General features: G+C 34.1%; 1 non-coding gene and 1 pseudogene across 2 annotated transcripts in view; both read right to left on the bottom strand.

Annotated features, from left to right (window-relative positions):
• Smp_171490 overlaps window positions 1-24328 on the bottom strand; it is a 189121-nt pseudogene that overhangs the window by 47615 nt on the left and 117178 nt on the right. The window lies entirely within an intron of this gene.
• Window positions 18655-18721, bottom strand: Smp_tRNA_01725_Gln_TTG.1.1. Its single transcript has one exon. It is a non-coding gene (tRNA).

The raw sequence follows: 24328 nt of genomic DNA, 5'->3' as shown, positions 1-24328 counted from the left end.
TAAAACTAGAACACTAATTTTTCACTTAAGTAACCAGATAATCTTGTTGGTTAGTATTTTTATTTTATTTAAACACATAAATATTGGTACAAGGAAGCACCAGATAAATATGCGCCACACAAATCTCATTTGATTTGTGTGAGTGATATGATACTGTCCAGGTGCCCAAACAGAAGCAGGTGATTTTCCTAAGGAGCCACATCCAGAGTCTTTGACCTAAAGATCTGATCCACAAAGCAGTGGAGCATCGTGAGAAGATTCAGTCCCATGGTAGCCGGTGACCAACGATTGATTCATACTCCATTTGTTCCCTCAGGATACTGGAGCCAGCCCATGTGCATCATTGGTTTACTAGTCAGGGCTTCCCAACTACTCTAGGTGGACTTTCCGTGACCATCAAGCCGGTTAGAGCGCTGAACATTCGCTCTTCGTAAACAACAGTAATGCTACGAGAAGGCAGTGAGTAGGACTTCCTTGGCAGAGGCTATATATTCGCGTGGCCGTGTGAGAGCATTTGGAGAGGGAGAGCGTACTCTCCCCACTCTCGGACGTACCAGGGCATTTGGGGGCTTTAAATAAGCTGACTAATTACTTGTGTATAAACAACTGAATAGTCAAAAATATTTTACGCATAACACTAGGATCAGAAAGTCTAGAGTTGCAAGCTGATAATGAAATTTATTCTCATTCGATTAATAACAAAAAAGCACGATAAGTTCTTCAAATAGATAAGAATAATATTTTTTTAATTGAAACAAATAGAAATCCTAAATTCGCTTAGTATTGTTTGTTTGAATCTTCCCATTGATGTTTAGGACTGAAACTGGTCAGTCTCTTATTGGCATATGCGCATACTGTGCGTATTACCTCGATTTAACCTTCATTCACAAGCATTATAAGCAAAGATGCACAAGCAAGTGGCTATCAGGACTCAGTAGCTGAGTGGATAACGTGATGGCGTTTGAAGCGAAAGGTACTGGTTTCGAGTCCCAGAGTGAAAATCAACTCTGAGATGCAGGTACATCCAGCTGACGAGTCCCGAATAGGACGAAACGCGCGTCCTGGATTCCACTGCTAGCCATATCAATCTTTGCATATAATTAGAAATCTTTCCTACATAAATGTACAGGTCAATGATAGTAAGTAGTTACATCTTTTAAGAAACCAGATTTTTGAAAAGACAAGTTTTCGAAGAATTACGATTAGATAATGAAGAATATATTGTTGGATTATAGGAATCACAATCAACGAGGATTTTGTGATAAGATTAAAGGTGATACGTATATACTATACGAATTTCAACAACATAACTTTTCATAATTCAAAATACATTCTTAAATACCATTCTTTTGAACTGATGTACCAGGGAAAGTTTGTTAGCTTCAAAACAATTAATTTTTAAGATAAGAAGACTAAGAAATCATTGAATAACTCTGTTCTCAGCAATGTACACCTATCATTCTATTATTGGAGAACATTCACGGATCATGATGATTATGATACTTTGACATCAATTATTTGTAAATTCTGAAAGTCATTCAAAACAGAAACATTCAATCAATGTAGTCATATAGTTACTTATTTACTCTCAAGAATTTCAGCTACTAAGTTCAAGGTCTGAACCCTGCTCTACCTATTTCGGTTTAGGCAATTTTGTAGTATTGTAGTGAGCAAGAACCCTGGTGGAGACAATCGAATGTATTTTAGCACAACATTACAGAATATCTCATTAAAATATGACAACCATATAGTGAACAGTTAAAAAGAACAAAATAGCAAAATAACAATCAATTGTCTCAATTTGACTGTTTCTTCTGCAAATATCTGTCCATAGTCTTCGATTATAATTGTTCATGCATTTTCCTACCGATTGTGTGCCTTTCCCATTCTCCTTTTATCGATCTTCTACTGAAATACATTCAATGCCCGACCATCACCATATACTACTTATGTGGATATCAGTAACCCACATCACAGTATCATTAGCCCTCACACTTGAAGTATGGCTCATACTCAAATATCTCGTGAACGAGTTAATTTAATATTTTAAAGTTTCTAATTTGACTTTGTGTAACATCTTGGTTACATACCACTGCGTTTTAAAAAACACATATCCAATACTGTTGAATAAAAAGAGATGGTCATTGAATAAAAACAATCTACTCAACTTACAGATTGAAATACAAATATATTTCCAGAAAGGGTTTTGTGGAGATTTAGTATTTTCATAGTTCAAAACATGAGTCAATTGAAGCTAGATAACCATGGAAAAAACCTGGAAGCACTGGACAACCAATTCGTCCTTTCATACATCCTTTCATACAATACAATAAAATTATTGGACATCAAAATTATTATTATTATTTTCCTGCTAACAACCATTTTATTTAGCTCAACTGATATTACATTGTACATAAAAAATATTTAAAAAAAAAAAAAACGAGCGCACACACATACACTAGTAGTTTATCACTATAATCTGTCAGGTTGTATCTTGATAAATGGTAGATACTAAGTTAGATACAAATATCTATATATATACATAGAGATTGACGACATGATAAATACCAAATACATATAAAACATGTTTGATTGGTTAGTTTTTGAGGGGAAAACAAAGAAGAAAATTCGACAATCGATTCTTTGAGTGTATAAAATATGGGTACAAAAAGGTAATAATAAATAGATGAATAGAAGAGGAATGTTATAGATAAGTCACTTGACAAAATCTCTGACCATATATATGTAACATAAATGTGTTTTCCGAATAGATGATATAATAATGAATCCCCTTTTTTAGTCAATCATAATAATAATAATAATTTATATCTTATATTTATAATCGAAAAAAATTTCTATGACCTAAGAAGATAGATATATAAAGTACTAGAAATGATAAAACATTTATACTAAACAATGACCTTGACTTCATGAAAAAAAAATTAGGAAAGAAAAAAAAGAAAATACTTCATTTTATTGATTTTGAAAAAGAAAAATCTGAATTTTGATTGAATGGATGAAAATGAAAATTAGTTCATGATCATAATATGATCAAAGGGGAATATTTGATCCTGATATCTTTAGGGTATATAGTTTTATTTAACAGCACTGTTAAACAACAGTGTAAAATTCATATTTCATGTACTCGAATGCCCTGGTACGGTTGAGAGTGGGGAGAGTACGCTTTCCCTCTCTAAATGCTCTCACATGGCCACGCATATGTAGCCTATGACAGGGAAGTCTTACTCACTACCTTCTCGTAGCATTACTGTTGTTTACGAAGAGCGAATGTTCAGCGCTACCATGGGACTGAATCTCCTCACGATGCTCCACTGCTTTGTGGATCAGATCTTTAGGTCAAAGACTTTGGATGTGGCTCCTTAGGAAAATCACCTGCTTCTGTTTGGGCACCTGGACAGTATCATATCACTCACACAAATCAAATGAGATTTGTGTGGCGCATATTTATCTGGTGCTTCCTTGTACCAATATTTATGTGTTTAAATAAAATAAAAATACTAACCAACAAGATTATCTGGTTACTTAAGTGAAAAATTAGTGTTCTAGTTTTAAATCGAGTTATTGCTGTACCAGGCAGCAAACTATTAAAGAAATTTAAATATATATGAGGGTTACTTGGTACTTACATACCGACCATAGCTGCTGCCTTGATATGATAGCCGAACTTGCCTGTAGTGATAACCCGATCGAGCTATATTGACTGTAACACTAATTCTTCTAGGGGGTACGGAACTAGCTTAGGGAAGCGAATATAGCGTTCACAATCGGCCAGACGTAACAAATATTGATGTGTTTAAATAAATAAAATAAACACATTCATTTTCACTTCTAAACAATATACTAATGCACTAACGTAAAAGTTGACTTTCTATTTATTCCATTTTTAGTTCACTTTATATTAATTAATGTTTCAGTTATTAAGGAAAAAAAAGGCAACGTTTATTTAATTAATTCTCTAAATACAAATGGTAAAATGTCATGTACCCTAATAAAAGATAAAATACATTTCCCTACTTCAAATTTGTACATATTTCATAATTATTTAGTATTGGCTAAATGTCCCCTCCCCTATTTTTACAAAAAAAAATTAGAAGGGGATTTGTGGAGATTTCAGTATTTTTCAAAGTTGAAATCATGAGTCAGTTGAATGCCAGCTCAGTGGTCTATCGGTTAAGGGCTTCGGCTCGAGACTAGTAGGTCCTGGGTTCGAATCTCGCGAGAGCGGGTTCGTGGGTGCGCACTGTTGAGGAGTCCCATAATAGGACGAAACGGCCGTCCAGTGTTTCCAGGTTTTCCATGTTGGTCTAGCTTCAATTGACTCATGATTTCAACTTTGAAAAAAAAATTAATTGATTCTTATTATTATTACATTTTTTTGTAAAACAAATTGTCATTAATGGATGTAATGAAAAACAATTATATCTAATCATGCCTAGATGTTAATTATGAGTTACTTAACGTGAAACAGATTAAAATCGTAGCATCTAAAGGTGTATTTACGTATTCATCAGTCAGTCCCACGTAGTGTGACAGAGATTTATGGCTGCCTTATGTCATCGAAAGATGTCTCTTCTTGTGGGACCTGAAAAAACTGATTTAGGGTTGATCTTCACAACCTGGGAACATAATTGCATTGCCCGATCGACAATTGCTTGTAGCCGACCACATATATGTGTTTTGTGAATGGTTTTAGATATGTTATCTTTATACCTTGAAAGCCTAATTGCTAATATCAGTAACCTGTGAGGCAAAGTAAGGTGTGCTAGTTTCATGGCTGAAGTTTTCCAACCCATCCTTTCGTTGGTGAGATGAAAAGTATCTAAGGGAAACACCTTACTGTCATCACATTCCATTACAGTTGGCCGCAAGACTTTACTTTGGAGCGGTAACTTTCTGCTTTTGTCATTACTGTTATTCAGCCTGATTGTCTGACATGGTAAGGTAAAGAAACAAGAGTTTCAGCCAATGTAGCCTGATTTTGTTGATTAATTTTAACACATTGGTACAAGGGGGCACCAAATACATATGAGCCATACAATAACAATAAGGTTGTGAAGAGATAGAGAATGTAAAGTGTGTATAATAAAGGGAAGAACAACAACGAATAGAAAGTCCGAATACCACAGCCGGAGTATGTATATGCATCTGATTATTATTTAAAGTCCAGTGATCACATATGCCCTTATGATTAAAATTGAATGAAACCGAAAATTCTATCAAAAGTTTGGATTAGCTCTGTACTCACACTGTACTGTAAAGCTAAATCTAATTAAATTAGCGATATTCTCAATAGATACCTACTTAAAAATGAATATTAATAACAATAAAGAATACGATTTTGAAAGTGAAACAAAGTTCTATGTACAGATTTAAGTGTCATGAGTGTAATTCTGTTAATACATGCTGGACATTTAGACATTTGTTATTGAAGCTAACAGACTTCGTACTCCTTGAAGATGAGTCAATAACAACATAGCATTCATCCCCGAAGACAGTCTGAATATAAACGACGTAATTACTCAAAATTTTACTGCTAAAGATATTAATACCACAACCGTTGACCAAATTAACAGCTGTCTGGATTCAAAGGACAACACGTTGAGAGCGAAACCTAACGGATTTCAATCCCATTGTAAACATCAATACTAGAATACAGATGCATATAGCTAACGCGAATAAAAATTAGATAAAACGTGCGTCCATGATTCCATAACTAGCCACAATCCATCCTTTTAAAACAAAAACAATTCTACTTATTATTCGTACTTTTAACTATTAGGTGTAAAGGTTATTTGTAGAGGTCATTTGTATAGTTAACACTACTTTCAGTATAAGTTTATACATATTCTTACAAGGATGAATCTAGTGTTATTCAAGTAATTTACAAAATAACCTAATTAATATCCAACTCAGATCATTTTGACTGATGTACTTTGATGAATGTCTTCAATCAATTGACTAACTATATATACATATATAATTCAGTATTAGTATCATGTTCTGTATTGTTTAATAAGTGAACTACCCTAATCATGTTATTTTATAAGTAACATTTTGTGTTTTTTTTTCATTTCTACTCATAAACTTTCAGGCGTTTACGTTCTACACTTCAACTCTGTGACAGAATTGTTATATGTTTGTTTATAGCAGCCTCATATACTCCATGGTAAGTTGCTTCCTATTGCAGTAACCATTCGTCAACTTACGCTTAACGATGTCCGACTTTAAGAGCAATTCTTTGACTTTTCGAACTAGTTTCAACTATCTCAATCAAGATATTCACGTGAAAGTGTCTATATTCCATTACAAGGTATACTGAAGACTATGAAGTTGAGCTCTGTGACCGAGTTAAACGTTACAACGATTTATTGTGTTAGATTTGTTCACCTTCTCCACGTTTATGTATTTCCATACTCACATAGTCGTGGAGTAAACAGATGATATGGTTTTCTCTGTTCAGTGAACAGTAGCGACAAGAACAAGTTTCTTGTGAACATGTAAAGTGTAAACATAAAAATGCTGTTCTATTCTTTCGGATATAAATTGACGTCTATCTGCCTGATTTGTGAAAAGCAAATGAAGTCACTGTGCAATATGATTGCTTCATCCATACAAGGTATATCATCAACCTTAGATAAACACAAGTGTTATTGTTCACAGAACTATGGCACAACTGGGAAAACATGTTTGAATTAATCAAATAAGGAATTCTGCTTTGCTGCAGTGATTCAAAACTAGACTATTTTACAAATCCTTTTCACCACATATTGATCTTAAATGCGGTACCCTAATATTGTGGGTTCCAACAATGGTATATTCGTAATAACGCACTGTCAACGACCCCATACTGAAACAAGCGTCTATCCCTCTCTCCAACTGACATTAGTCTGTAATACATATTTCTCAGATTCACTCTAGTTTTTCTATTACACTCTCTTACTTATCACTATCACTGACGTTTTCTTCTTATTGTGTTTTCCACTTCATTATATTCATATTGTGTATTTGTCGTGTGATTTACGTCGGTCAATATCACATAGTTACGTCTTATCTCTAGAAAGTTCTAATTCAATCCAACTGTCACAAGTTTAAAAATGTGAGAAGTCTGGTTCCAATTATTTTGTTTTTGTCGACCTTAGAATAAAGAAAATATGTTTGTTTATGTTTCTTTTTCTTTTCATTAGGCTTTCATTATGAAGTAATAACGAGGTTACTAGTTTGGTTAATTATATATAGGTGTTTATGTACACATTATCTGTTAGTTGCTAGTGCTCATTGTTTTCAGTTGACCGTGAAATAATTGAAAACTATTTATTAAGTAGCATGACTTGAATCTCTCTCTCTCTCTGTATCGCTAACTGACTTTCAGTGTACTTTCATAGCATTAGTTATTCATCTAATCGTCACTTTGTGTTAAAAGTTATTCACCATCAACGTAGAGCGTTGAACGAATGTGTGTCAGATCAAATTCCTATACCATATTAGCATAATGAGATGAAATCAATATGGTGGTCAAAAAGGGAATCCAAATAATGTAGTGGCAATGATCATGTGAACGACTCAAGATTGGCAATGTGGTTCGAAAAGACACATTAGAAAAGTGAATATGAAGGAATACTGAAATTCAACGTGTAAGTGAGTGAAATAGAGTTAGTACATTTGTGCCTGATCCTGAGACATGTCATCCGAAATCTGCAACAACTAATCGTGGCTATCGCACCGACCTCAGTTTTTCATGTCATCTCGTTCATTCTGACATCTTTCATTTCACCGTTAAAAAGTCTCTAAATGCTGCACTCAAGAAATAACACATTTGTCTATCCATTTCCCAATTCTCATTTTATACTAATAAATCGTATAAAGCACATTGGAATATCGCGTTACCTAACTCAATAGTTAGAATATTAATCTATGATGCTATGTTGTTACCATATACATCGCTGACAAAACACATAATTGGAACGGAGCACAGAACTGACATCAATGCAGCTTTTAAAACGTTGTATAGAAATTGTCAAGGACGAATTCTCAAGTTTATAGGAGCCTTGGCTATTTGTAAATTTAAACCTTCCTCATAGATACAAAAACAATTTGTCGTAACCTTGAATTTACCCCGGTAATACTTTTTATGTTTTAGGGTAATGTGATAATTTCCTATTCTTTCTACACGATATTAATTTTCTCTCCCCTTTATTACTTTGTTTATTTGAACTTTCATTTAATTAACCTTCGTTAATTTTCAAATAAAATGCCTTGACAAGTATATATGTGACCAGATTGTTCAAAATGTATAGCGCAAATGCATCACATTTTTCACATCAACCCCATCTTCTCATTACTCTATCGAAATTTTTACAAAAGGAACTAATTGCTTTAAGTGTTGTTACTCCATTTCATTGTGAAGATACGACCGGTATTATAGCTTTGCAACTATAAACCAGTAACACCTTCTATATTCGAATTGTCCCCAAATTAGATAAAACCAGAAGTCAGATGCGAAGAGGTAGGAAAGATATATTTGATGCGTTATCAATATATCCAGAAGCGTCTGCTCTAATCTGGCTAGTGAACGTAGGAGCTGGGTCGTAACGTGATATAGTACGGATGCATGACCGAAAGCCTTCAGTTAAACAAGTCCACTTAAAACAATGTGGTCAGCATCCAATATCGAATACTTAATGAGCTATTGATTTTGGGGAATTATTTACAGCTACAATTGAATGTTTAGCTTGCCGCTTTATCCGAAATACGTAGTTTTTTGTGATATTAGTAGGTAGCAGTAAAGTCGGGAGTGTTCAAAGAAAGTCATGACATTAGTTCATGTTATAGTTATTGACTATTCAACTGAGCTTTATCAATACATGTAAACTTATTCGTTCAGTTCCTGTTTATAATTGTAATGTATGTTGGAAAGGTTGGGTTAATTATTACTCACTTTTGAATTATATTTCTTTTCACGGTGATAGATATTGTTATTTTCACTTTATTGTTGTTTTTTACATTTCGTTAAGCTGTTTATTTGTTACTCTCCAGGTCGTAAGTTGTTGACACTTAACTTAGGTGGTTGAATGTAGTCGACAGAAAACCTTGGGCCTAAGTTTTTTTGTTTTTTCTGACTCGTCGATGGGGCGTACTTACAATAGTGGGGGAAGTGGTTGTTGTTGCGTTATTTGAACCGGAGTTATCTGGCTTTATAGTCTAAGCTATCCGGGTCACGACTAAAGTTTTATAAAATTGAGATATTCAAAATTGATCGATCACTGTCGACAACCTTTTACCATTCAATATCCCAATATAGTACAGGCGATATCAAACCTCGTAGACTAGTGATCACATTACAATTTGATCGACAGGACTCAATCAATCATACTATATAATAAACAAACATGACATTTATAACTACTCAGTAGTCAGTCACTTGACTTATTCACTGGACTATTCGTTCACTTATTATTACATCTGTCATGTTAATAAATTCTTTGATCTTATAGTGTTGATGAAACAAGATTTACTGACTAGTTATCTGAACGGGTTTAGTTTCGATTAGATCTTTTAAATTAACATATAATCTTTCATTTCACATATAAATTCAATGTTCATTTTATTGAATATTCAACGTGTGAATTCATAAATATATGTTTGTATATTCTTTCTTTGAGGCTATTATTACGTGATTTCCATGCATCATGGGGTTTAACTGCACTGTGGTCTGTATGGATTGCAGCAATTTTCGGTGGTGCATTCCAATATGTTTATCTAGATAGGTAAGTAGAATATCTCACAATGTGTTTCAAAATTTTTCTCTATATGAATCGGGAATCTTTCTAGGTGTTCTTTCTTTGTCAAAGTCTTCAAAATAATCAGTTGCTAGGAGTTCAGAAAATAATTACTGAGTTCAAAAAAACAATAGTTTCTTATAGTTAAGCCATCAACATGATATTGGTTTTACCAACCAACTAATTATCATGAACTCAATAGAACAATTTTACTGATGATTAGAACTTCTTTCTTTACAAAATTCATTCCTGTAGTCTTAAAGAAAAGAACCCAATAGAATGAATTTAGAAATTCAGATATAGATGCATTTACCTGACGAAACGTGGATTTTGAAATAAAGAAATAAACATAGATGAAATCTCGCGAGGCGGAATCGTGGATGCACACTTCTGAGGAATCCCACAATAGGATGAAACGACCGTCCAGTGTTTCTATGTTTTTCATGGTGGTCTAGCTTCAATTGATTCATTATCTCAAGTGTTAAAATTGCTATAAGATCTACTAAACCCCTTCTGATATTAATGAACATATGCTCACTAGTGACTGGCTCCAAGAGGTATTTCCTAGAGTTCTAGTGAGAAGTAGTGATCAGTGGAGTTCAACCAGGTCTATTATGAGATAGTAACTCACTGAAGACATTGGTGGACGTGTCGCTCAATTTCGTGGATTGGTTAAAGATAGACATTAACACCATCGGATGCCGGCTCAGTGGTTCTAGAGGTTAAGCGCTCACGCACGAGGCTGGTAGGTCCTGGGTTCGAATCTCGCGTGGCGGGATCATGGATGCACACTGCTAAGGAGTCCTACAATAGGACGAAACGGCCGTCCAGTGCTTCCAGGTTTTCTATGGTGGTCTAGCTTCAATTGATCCATCAACTCAAGTGTTAAAGTTACTATAATATCCACAAAACCCCTTCTGATAAATAAAATTGTTAAACATTGGAAATAAGAGGTCGAACGTGGGTAAATAGACTTAGAATAATGATCACAAAACATTAAAATCATTACGTAACAAGAAGGATGTAATTATATAATGATGAATACAGTATTTACATACTTCTTATTACGTAACGATTTTAATGTATTGTGATCTCTATTCAAAGTTTATTTACCCACGTTTGACCTCCTATTTCCAATGTTTAACTATTGATAAGACTTTTGTTATCGTAATTTAATATTCTTACTACTACTATCAGTACGCCTGTCTTCCCACTATCATCTTGTACTTTTACGTATTATGCTCGATGACGTATTCTATTTCATTGTGATTCTGGACTCAAATAACCCTGATTGATCTAACATTTTCGTATAAATAAAATTGGTTAACTAATAGACCATTTGAGAAAGTTCAGCGAAGGGATCTCTTTTCCACGAATTTATTATTTATTGTTAATATTCGTGTTACGAAATCTAGTATTGTAGTCTTTCTATTACGTCATCGTGGTTATTCGTGTTCATATTTCCTCACAGAAATAGTACTTTAACAAGACATTCACATATATATTCGATTGTAAAGCTTGATAATAAATTCGTTGAAAAGAGATCCCTTCGCTGAACTTCATGTTTTAAATTTTTAATGTTTAAATGAGAATTTTATGTCAATTTGAGGAAGGTATGTTAACTAATAGGTCAATCGCTCTGAAATCGAACTAATCGCATAATCAGAATTCATTTTTACGTTCAACATCATACCATATATTTGAATTCTATGTATGACGCTACATATATATGCCTTTTCTTGTCTGTACCAGACTGTTTCGATGATGACTGACTGACTGATTAAGTTCACGGGTCAATTTGAGTTTTGATATGAGTGAGAAGATCTAAACAGTGGCACTAAACATATCAATTGACACTGTTGTGTCTCATTATCATATGACGAAGAACATAGTAAGTTATGAATACCATTGATCATGGTGAACCCAAACGATTACACAATCATTTTGTATTACTGACTAAAATTAAATTACTTAGTGAATATTAGTGGATGACTAAATATCAGAATATGTGATATAAAAATTATTTGATTAAAGTAATCTCTACCAACGAGAGGATTATCACGCCTTCCTTCCACAATGCAGACGGATGTGATATGAGACTGAAGTGATATATTTACTGTTCTACATTACAGTTTAAAATTTATGGTAACATGAATCATAAGTTTAGTTTCTAAATGATTACCACCCTTAACACAGTTATTGAATAAAACCCTCTGTTATGAACAAATTAAATATGACAGTGTAACTTTTTAATGGAGTTAAGGTCTATGTATTTGTCACTGAGTAATATTGTCTGTATGAGAACTGTTTCAAACATGAACCAATTGTCTGAACCGAATGTGTGTCGAATCCGTGACTTTTAAGTACAATTAATCGATTGATTATCCATTCGTAACCGAAGTTGAAACTATCCTCAAACATGCTGCACTGTGTGAGACACTGAAAACACTTATTCACAATGAAACTGATTAGTTACTCTGAAATATCACTCATGAATCCACTACTCTAATGAGATAAACCGATTCTCAGATTTTTGATTATGTTAAATTCTCATTGTGTATTTTGTCGTCAACGAACACGTATATTGAATGGTATGACTGATTGAAATAAGGTAATATTTAGTTAATCTCCAATCACCGTCCATATTACTCTTTTGTAAATTTGTATTCAAATGTAACTTTTGATGGCGAAATACAAGAATGACGTTGTCGGTTCACCTGTGAGATTAGATTGTACTAATTTGAGAAGTACTTTTGCTTTCTTTCAGTAAAATAACCACTTGAAGTGACATAGAATATGTATAAATTTATGCTTATACAAATGACCTCGAAATAACCTTTACACCTAATAGTTGAAAGTAGGAATAATAAGCAGAATTGTTTTTGTTTTAAAAGGATGGATTGTGGCTAGTTATGGAGTCATGGACGCACGTTTTATTTTATTTAACCATCAAACTCATCACCTTTCATCACATACACACAGTGCATCATCCACTGACACCATATTCTTGAGAACTTGAATAATGTTTAAGGTATTTTTGTCATCAGTATTAAAGTTTCGAGTTTTCGTTGTCTTAATTCTCTGACTAAAGTTGTGTCTTTTCTTATTGGCATAAATACATCCTGTGAATATTCTATTGATATAACCATTACATCCTGGTGGCAATAATTACTCTTTTCGTAGTTCTCGTTAGAATTTCAAACTGTATCACAGCCGAATATGATGTCACTTGTTCAAGTAATAACCAATAAAACTCCAATAAGACTGAGTTGCTTACAAAGTAACTGACCACTTAATAATAACCAACGTCATTCTGTTCTACCTTTGCCTTCAAGATTCTATCTATCGTTGTATGCAGGTTATCGACCACGATTGTAGGTAGTGTAAGTTCTTGTAATCCATTCTAAGTTATGTGACTGAAGTAAGTCAAAAATGTTGATAATCGAATATTAAAGCCAATAAGACATCGTTTCGAATGGTTAACTCTTATCTATTTATTGATAAATTTAAATCGACTTGTTACTTTAGTGTAGAAATATGGTTGTACTCACTGGCTTAAATATAATAGTAGCTATACATTATTTATCTAGTCAAAACCGATATATTTTCTTCTTCAGGGATTAATGCCATAATGCTATAGATTTACGTTCGAGCACTAATGAGTTCTTCAAGGACTGAAGAATATATTTCAAAAATGATAAATAGGTTTCAACCTCAACACGAAAGGGTTTCTTATAACGATATAACTATTATAACCGTTAAATAAGATATATATGTATAAGTAAGCTAACTAATTACTTATGCTTGTATCATTGATAAACTTGGTTTAACTTTGAAGTTTCGAATCCAGTACATTACATTCCGACGTAAACATTTACACAATTACAAAATAAGATTCATCCACAATACACAAGACAGTAACTCAGTAGTTAATGCATTTGACTTTTCAAATGAAAGATGGTGTTTTCAATTCTTCTTTTGAGAACATCGAAAACAGGATGCAGATACATCCAGGTAACAAGTACCAAATAGAATAGGACACGCATAACATGGCTCAGGATTGATCACAATGGCGTAGGTGTATACATTCTTTATCTTCCCTTAAACCTTGAGATTAAAATTGCTTCATAACTTTCTTCCCCCCTATACTATATCTTTATATACAACCTATCTTTTATATATTACCACCACTAAATTAACTACTTCTATGAATCCGGTGTTCATCTTGTTGTGCTAACGATGTATGGCAACTTGAACCGATGCATAAATGTGCCTGGTTCTACGTTGTAGGTGAGTGACTGACTGACTGACTAACGCATAACTTATTCCATTGATTACCACCATCTAACTTTTCTTAGAAACTTATAAATGATGTAGTTTACCAAGATACACACTAGTTTTTTACATTAGTGCTCAGTTTCTACCATCCACTAATCTTACTGAAGACAAGTTATACAAATAAAATCACCTTCTAGCTCTTAAAAGTGAAATTATTTAGTGATCATTTTGTGTTTCATAGCGATTGATTTTTTTATTTACATATCATTACTATTTATAAGTAGTGTGAGTATTTATTTCTGAAATTTCGTATTAATTTGTTAATGGAAACCTTCAAGCATACATACATGAACATTCGCGTGATAATCTTATCGCCAATTCACTCTTCAGTAATAAGGATAGTAGGTTGATGAAACTGTGTTAATCCTGACAGATTTCCTTGCAGTGAAGGTCCAGCTTCTTCTTGAAAATGTTCACTGATGGTGCTGATACCACTTGTTCTGGTAATACGTTCCAGTCATTGACCACTCGGTGAGAAAAACGGGACCCCACCTTTAGTTTATTAGATCGCGGTTTCTGAACCTTCTTGTTATGACCTCGGAGATTATTAGTGCTGGAGGGAGCAAAAAGATAAGACATGTTAACACCCAAATCATAATTAAAGATACGAAATGCCAGTATAAAGTCACCTCGTGTCCTACGAATGAATCGTTTCACAATAGTTAAGCATTGAATATGTGGATAACATTAAAAATGGAAATTATATTTGTAACAATCTGATTTATTGAAGTTACCAATTATTTTAATGTTTCTCTTGACGGTATGAACTAAGCTTAATCAAAGAAATGATTAACAATCGGAATTTTGATTTAAATTGCCTCTAAATGCCCTGGTACTGCCGAGAGTGGGGAGAGTCCGCTCTCCCTCTCCAAATGCTCTCACATAGCCACTCGTATATAGCCTCTGACAGGGAAGTCCTACTCACTGCATTGTCGTGGTGGGGGTGTTGTTTACGAAATTGAGAGGACGAAAAGCGAATGTCCGGCGATTTAACCGGGTTGGTGGACACAGAAAGTCCACCTAGGGGAGTTGGAAAACCCTGATTCCAAACCAATGGTGCACATGGGCTCCAGTATCCTGAGGGAACAAATGGCGTACGAATCAATCGTTGATCACCGGCTACCATGGGACTGCATCTCCTCACGATGCTCCACTGCCTTGTGGACTAGGCCTTTAGGTCAAAGGCTTGGGGTGTGGCCCCCTAAGAAAACCACCTGTTTCAGTTTTGGCACGTGGACAGTATCACAGCCTTCACACAAATCAAATGAGATTTGTGTGGCGCATATATATCTGCCGCTCCTTTGTACCAATATTTATATGTTTAAATAAATAAAAAAATAAATTTGTTGGGAGCTAGATGCGAAACTAAAAAAAAGATTTATTTTGATGTTCACTGTTTACTATGTGAGAAAGGATTGGGACTATTGAATTCGTACATAAAGTGATCCCTCATTTCACGTTGATGAGCATCTGTATGTGAATTAGTCCCAGCACTATCCTTTCATATTTGATAGACAGTAAACACCGTATCAGAACAGAAAATCTTTTGTCTAATACATATTATTGAAAGCATGAGTCAATTGACTCACTACATCACTACATTAGCTTTCGTTCATTTCCAAAAGATGTGTCAGGTATATGCTTATTGAAAATAGTTCTAATGTTGGTATACATCACATCATATATGTGAGATTTCATATATATTGTGCAGAGATGGCTCAGTGGTTTGATTTTCAGTCACTAAATAGTCGTAATTTCAAACCATTCTTTAGATATCTCTGTCTAGTTAGTTCAATAGTTTCACTAGCCATCACACTTAGAACTGAAGCTGAGTACAGCTTTCTGTACCTAGTAGACTAGTTATATTATCGTTACATACATATACATATAATCAAGTAGTTTAATCTTAATTGTTTTAATTTTCTCCATCTCTTTAGATTTCAATCTGTTGAACTGATGATCTATTTAGCGATTTCCATTTGTCCAGCTTATAGTTTCATTTACATGGTGAGTAATTTATCATATATATTCATAAATTTTATTCTATTCATTTGTAAGAAGGAAGTTAATCGTCATTCAAATTTGAATACTAGTTCTGTGTAGAAGAATAATCAAGAGTAAAATATATATTGTATTCATGAGGACTGGAGATAATAGAAGAGATATTTAAGTCTAGAGAATTGTCTTGGATGTGTTGGATCCTCTTAATGTTATATACTACTCGTTATCTCTTATTTTGTTAAAGTCTGAACTTCTATAGAAGATTAAATACTCACCATGACACTCAAAGGTTCTGGGTTCGATCCCCGGTGACAGAATTATGAATGTTCATTGCTGGACGTAGACGTACAGTGCTTTCTAGTTTATCAAGACCACTTTTTTCCATGTAATCTATTCAATGAAACTCAACAACTTTCACAAACGCCTTACAATAATTCGGTAGTATGGTCTACTTATATCCATATAAGTAGTGTATGGTGATGGTCAGACATAGAATGTATTTGGGCAGAAGATCGATAAGGAATGAACAAGAATGAAGCGTAATCGGTACGGAAACACATGAACAATAATAATCAGAGAAGAAAGACTGATATCTTGAGAAGGAACAGTTAAGATTGTGACAATTGATTGTTATTTTGCAAATTAACTATTCATTGTATGGTTATCAGAATTTAGTGAGATAGTCTGTAATTTGTACTTAGTTAAATTCGATTGTCCCCAACTAGTGTTTTGTTCACTACCTACTACTCGTTATTTCTTTTTTTTAAAGTCTGAGCTTCTATCGAAGATTAGATGTTCACCATGAGACTCAAAGGTTCTGGGTTCGATCCCCGGTGACAGAATTATGAATGTTCACCGCTGAACAGTTTGATACTAGAATGAAGTAGATGTAAAATGCTTTCTAGTTTATCAAGACCATTCTTTTTCCATCTAATCTATTCGACGAACCTCAACAATCTTCACAAACGCCTTACAGTAATTCTAATAACAAGTTCTCTATTTTTTCTTTCCCCATTTTCTAGCATGAACAATCTGGTTTACCATTATTAATTACCGGGGCACTTTTTTATTTATTTGGTGTGATATTTTTCAAATTAGATGGTCATATCCCATTAGCCCATGCAATATGGCATTGTTGTGTATTTATTGCAATATTTTTACAATTCAATGCTGTGGATACATTTTTGATAACCAATTAGATAAATAAAGAAAGAAAAGTGATAAAAGAAAAAAAGAAGAAAATCAATATTATTTATTTATTTTTGTTGTTATTTCATTGAGCATAATAGTCATAATTTATTCAATAATATACATGTACATGTACATAAACAGTAAATGACTAATGATATTACTTACTTACTTACGCTTGTTACCCCTCGTCGAGGATCATAGGCCGTTCACCAGAATTCTCCATCCAACTCTGTCCAGGCCAATCCTTTCCAGTTTTATATTCATTCTTTTCATATCTGCTTCTATTTCCCGATGTAATTTGTCCTTTGACCCTCCTCTTTTCTGCTTCCCTTCCGGATTCCAAGTTAGGGATTGTTTCGTGATGCACATTGGTGGTTTCCTTAATGTATATCCTATCCACTTCCAACGTCTTTTCCTAATTTCCTCTTCAGCTGGAAGCTGGCTTGTTCTCTCCCATAAAACGCTGTTGCTGATAGTATCCGGCCAGTGAATGTTGAGTATTTTGCGTAAACAACTGTTTATAAATACTTGAACCGTCTTGACGATGGATGTAGTAGTTCTTCACGTTTCAGCTCCGTACTATAGAACTAACTGTCTTGACGTCTGTATTGAACATTCTCACTTAGTTGACAGTTGTTTTGAGTTCCATATGTTCTTCAATTGTAGAGACTACTGATATACTTAATTCAATGCAGATACTACTCATTAGCTTCTTGTATATAACAGATATTCTTAATTTCTAATATTTAATATGTAATATTTATTTGTTGTCTATGCTTGATATGTTAAACATTATGATTGATTCCTTCTTCTTCTGCTTCTGCTCCTCCTTCTTCTGTTTTCGTTTCCAGATCACAGTAACCTTCAAGATTTGATCCCTTTTATCTGTCTGTTTGTCCGTTTGTCTCTCTTTCTCTCTAGAATATTTTCATTACTATTATTGTTTGTTTATAACATATAAATCTAGAAAATGATTCTTTTATTCATTTATATTTATTATTTTTCTGATATCATTTTACAGAGTTATTTTCAATGTTTTTCAATTATATTTTCTAATCAAATATATCAGTTAAAGGAAAGAATGTTATGAATAGTAATGGTTATTAATTTGGTATTATTTGTTTGAATCTTCCCATTGATGTTTTGGACTGCAACTGGTCAGTCTCTAATTGGCATATGTGCATCCTGTGCGTATTGCTTCGATATAGCCTTAATTCACAAGCATGGTAAGCAAAGATGGATAATGGCTAGCAGTGGAATCCACGACTCGCGTTTCGTTCTATTTGGGACTCGTCAGCTGGATGTACCTGCATCTCAGAGTTGATGTTCACTCTGGGACTTGAACCCAGTACCTTTCACTTCAAACGCCATCACGTTATCCACTCAGCTACTGAGTCTTCAAAGCCATTTGCTTGTGCAAGTGAATTTCATCTTCACTCCATTGCATAAAGTAATAATTTAGGGATTATGTAAAGGTAATGAGATTAAACAGATCAAGAATCATTTTCTCTGTTCTGATAAATCATGTCAATCAATCAGCATTCCCAACTCAATGTCATATTATACGAAATGTTTAATAGGGGTGATAGTTTTTTTAATCACATTATTATAAGGAATTTTATTAAGTTTTGATAGGACAATAAGAAGATGGACAGGACATGAAGAATGTGATACACTTACTCTTTACAATTCGAACAATCTGGTCACATATATACATGTCAAGGCATTTTGTATAAAAACTAATAAGGGTCAATTAACTAAAAGTTAAAATGAATATAAAGTGATAAATATAAATAAAGGAGAAAGAAAAGTAGCATACCATGAAGAGAATAGGACACTGTGGTATTACCCTAGATCATTTTACGACTTAGGGTAAATTCAAGGTTACGATAAATTGTTTCTAGAAATATAGGAGTGTTGAATTTGCGAATAACCAAGGCTGCTATAAAGCTAAGAATTCATCCTCGACGATTTCTATACAACGCATTAAAGGTTGTATTGAAGTCAATTCTATACTTCGTTTCAAACATGTGCCCTAATATCGATGAACATGATTAATAACTTCCCACGTTTATCAGAGCATCTAACACTACCTGGTCCGAAGCCATCTAGGCACATGTTCCATTACTACTACCTATGTGTGTGTGTTTTCAAAAACATGTAATAGGATGTGATGTAATCGTTCATGCAGTGTCTAGGTCTAAGTGGGATCATGAGCTTAGTCCTTTCAATCACAACCAGTCTAACAGTGTAATATGTTTTCTCAATATCTGTCTCAAAATCATAATGTTTGATCCGCCTCTAGATGGTAGAGATATAAACCATTTTCTTCGCAGCAGAATAAAAAATGGGGTTTTGGTATTAATTGACTTTTACACCTGTTTATGAGCTCCACATAAAATCCGTATCAATATTATAAGAGTATGTTTAAATTAATGACAAACTTTTTTAGTAGATTAAAGGTGCATGAATTCCCGTTTGTCGACATCCTAGTTAATTTTCATACAACACTACGGAAGGCTGATCTTAAGATTAAACCAGTCATCTGTTTCAGCTAAGCGCTTATTAATATAACTTTCGTCTTAACTGTGGCCTTTACATAGGGGCATGGATTCATAATGTAGATCCATTTCGCATCAGTTTCATTTAAGAGCTCTATTTCATCATCAAATAAAGATTAACAGCTGAATCGCCGTATATATAAGCTAATAAGAAAAGCCTGAACAGAAAGGATGGTATTCAACTAGCAACCACTTGGCGAATTTTCGTTAACAACTATTCGGACCCTTTCTCTATCCAACCTAATTATTTCACATCGATCGTTATTCTGACAGAAACTGATCTGGGATACTGTAGCACTACGATTATTTATTTGGTGGTTCTCATTTTACATGCACATCGACGATTCAGAAACAATATCAACCTTCAACTTGCACTTCTATTTTTAGTTCATATAAAAGCAAATTAACACCGAATATCAACTATTAATAACTCAATCATACACATACAATCATTTATTTCTGCATTGAGAACGTTTCACATGATTCGTATATAAACGACCCATGTTGTCCTACTTACTAACGTCAGCATCTGAATATGATTCGATAAGCACAGTAAAGATTTTATTTGATTGTTAAACGTTATATATTTCTTTGAAGATCTTGATTTCGATTAATACCCTGAAGAAACGCGGACACGTTTACTGGACGAAACGTTGTAATTATTTAGACATTACATAATATTCACTGAATAAATGTGGATTAATTTTGATTTGGTTATTTATTCTCTGAAGAAGTGTCTAACACTGGGTGACGAAACATCAGAATAAATCTAATTTTTCTTATTTATTTATTTATTTGAACACATAATTATTGTTACAAGGGGGCACCAGATACACATGCGCCACACAAAAAATTGTCATTCCATTTAATTGTGTGAGGGCTATGATACTACCCAGGTTCCCAAACGGAAACAGGTGGTTTTCTTAGGGGGTCACACCCGGAGCCTTTGACCTAAAGGTCTCATCCACAAGGCAGTGGAGCATCGTGAGGAGATGCAATCCCATGGTAGCCGGTGATCAACCATTGATTCATACGCCATTTGTTCCCTCAGGATACTGGAGCCAGTCCATGTGCACCATTGGTTTGGAATCAGGGTTTTCCAACTCCTCCAGAGAAACGAGAAGCCTTGAAAAACTACGGAAGCTATTTTTGGGGACGTTATTTCATTTAATTCAAAGCTCGTGGAACAGTAACATTTACTTTTATCCCTAGTGTATTCTACAGATCATAAGCTTTCGTTTGATTCACTGCCATAGCCTTTTCTGTTCCAAAGCTTATTGTAATTTAAACGTAATCTTTTGTACTCTATTTTCTACTCTAATCCCTAGTTATGGACATAATGTACTCTCCTAATGGTTTTGCATTGTGGTCAGGTTAGTCATCTATTTATTCATGTATCTTTTTACACTAATTTGATATCGGGATCGAGATCGGAGTTGGAAATAAATCGAGTAGTGTTCCAGTTGAATTTGTCTTCTCTCTCCCGCGCGTGCGCGTGTTTGTCAGTCAATCAGGTGATAGAGTAGTTTTCATCTCTCTACTCCAAGTAGTTGATCTCGTTTCCAAACTCACGCATACTTGCCTCAAGGTTAAACCAGTCAGCCTATCGCATCAAGGTCTACATTAGACAAGTTATCCTCTGCACAAAGATGGGTAGACATATCAAAGACATAACAGTAATGATATTTACATTCATTGAATAATTTGTTAATCATTGTAAATCCAATGCGTTAGGTGAATAATACAATTTACAATTTGTTGCATCTCGAACTTAGAATTCTTAGTCTATCGCACAATACTTGAGCAGTCGAACGCTGGAACCCTCCCAAGTCACAAATCAAAAGACAGAAGACAAGTAGAAGGAATGTTATTCCACACAGTGTCGAATATGGTACAAAATTATCAGGTATTTATAGTTTTTAGTAGAAACAAAATCATCATTATAGTTATCCAATCCGCACACAGAAAGTTGTCAGCATTGTCCAATAGGGAAGCTCCACGTGGCAATTCTGGAATATTCTTCCAAAAGCTGATTGGATGGAACATGTTGGGCTCCTTCTGGGCTTCCTAGAGCCTCCTCGACTTCACCTGTGGACCATCCTCACACAATCATAGATGTTGAATTGTTCAAGATCAAAGTATAAACATCAATATTGACAAATCCTTATGAAGATAAAGCTACATGTAAAAAATTATTATCAGTATTATTATTATTATTAGTAGTAGTAGTATCTTGCCATAAAAACAGTTCCTTCGACGTATATATGATCTTGGAAGTACCAAAGTGAATACAAATAGACCTGATATGCAGACATTTACAAAGATAAAAAAACTGAATGAATGACCTTTTTTTCTTATTGTAAACAGAAGATTCCCAAAGAAGTAAAGAAAAAAGTTTCCAATTTTATAAACAGTAAGGTAGTCAGTCATCAAGAAAATCAACATTACCCCTCCCCCCCCAAAAAAAAAGGAACTCATGGATATACAGAGTATTATACATAATAGAAACACGTACAAAGGTACCAATGTAAAAAAAAATTTAAAAAAATCATATAAGACAATATTGGTTAAATAGAAGACATGAAGAATGATGCTCAACTGAGAAAAGGCATAAAGAAGATCATTCATATAAAAGGTATATATAGTTACAATTCACTTGTGACATACTGGACTATAAGCTAATGCAACAGGATGATTTTGAAAATGTGGCACATTATAACAGGCAGTAGTTAATTGTTGTTTATTATTCTTAGATGAACCAGTTGATGATGATGATGATGTGGTAATAGTAGATATATTCATCAAACGATTTACACGCATATTAGCTTGAGCAAAACGAAATTGTGCATTTCTTACTAGCAATGTTAAATCTAAACCCCATGTTAAATAATCACAACGTAATTGTTGTTTACTTGTACCACAATCTGCTGAGAAAACAACATAAACAGGAGGATTGGTAGTTGGAGGAGGAGTAGTAGTAGAAGTAATAGTAGTAGTACTATTGATAGTGGAAGTGGACACAGAACTAAGAGTGTTAGTATTCGAAGAAAGCATGACATAAATTTGATCTAGACGGTGATAATGTAGCATAAACATTAATGTCGTATTTTCAGTTAGGAAAAATACTGGCGCAGTTTGATGTGATGCAACAGATGAGTTCGAATTCGACATCTAGCGCAAAAGTTACAAATTAAGAAAAGAATACAATCATTCCACGAAATAATTATAAGGAATTACATAAATGTATATCAGTAAAATATTTTAGAACAAAGTTGTTCTCTGAGTATGACAATGAGAGGTACGGGTTCGCACTCTCATAGAGAATGCAACATTTTTCTAATGAATCACAGAGACACTGTCTTCACGACGAGTATCGACTAGTTGCACATTTAGATCGATTAAAGCTTTCTGTCAGCTATCTCTGTCATATTTATCTAGTTATTTAGTATTTGTCATCGTAACTGGTCAAGCTGCAACGTGGCCACCAATATAAATGACTTAGTGATCAATTGATGTACATATAACAGTCCTACATGGCGGTCAGTTGGCGCTCCAATAGCTTAGTAGTAATGTCTCAAGCTATGAAATTGAATGACTTCGGTTCGAATACCACAGTTTTCTAAAGGTTGAACACTCCGCCATGTTGATGAGTCTCAAATAGTGGGAAACTAAGATCCAATATTGAATACCATCCACCTAAAACTTAAAGAAAGTCCTCACTGAGACCTGACATCACAATCGAAAACTAAAAACAGTACAAAAGAACTGTTTCCTCCCACAGTTTGCGACAGTTTAAATAACCCACGCCAAAAATGATAACTAGAACAAACGTAAAAAAAGTGCGAAGAACAACAAAGTCTACTTTGATTCTTCGCAAATATACCGAATGAAGGTAGTTGTGTTTGTGAACAAGAACATGGGTGGGGACAACCGAAAGTACTTAAGCACAAATTACAAACTATCTCACTAAATTCTGACAATCATACAGCAAACAGTTAATTTGCAAAATAACAATTAATTGTCTCAATCTTGACTGTACCTTCTGCAAATATCAGTTCATCTCCTCCGATTCCATTGTTCATGCATTTTCATATCAACTGCGTTCCGTTCCGGTTCTTTCCTTATCAATCTTATAATGAAATACATTCTATGCCTGACCATTACCATATACTACTTATGTGGATATAAGTAACCCACACTACAGTTGAAGTAAAATGTGTTTCAATTGACTCATGATCTCAACTCTATAAAATTACTAAAATATCCACCAAACCCCTTCTGATAATGATCATGTGCACACTAGTGACTGGCTCCATGAGGTATTTCCCGGAGAAGCAGTGACCAGTGGAGTTCAACCAGGTCTGTTGGGAGATATCAGATCACTGTTGACATGGTTGCTCAATTTCGTGAATCAGTTGAAGTTAGACATTAACACCGTTG

Source organism: Schistosoma mansoni (assembly GCF_000237925.1).
Source record: "Schistosoma mansoni, WGS project CABG00000000 data, chromosome 4 unplaced supercontig 0032, strain Puerto Rico, whole genome shotgun sequence".
Lineage (NCBI taxonomy): Eukaryota > Metazoa > Platyhelminthes > Trematoda > Strigeidida > Schistosomatidae > Schistosoma > Schistosoma mansoni.
Note: the sequence above shows the minus strand (reverse complement) of the source record. Positions and strands in the feature narration are given on the sequence as shown.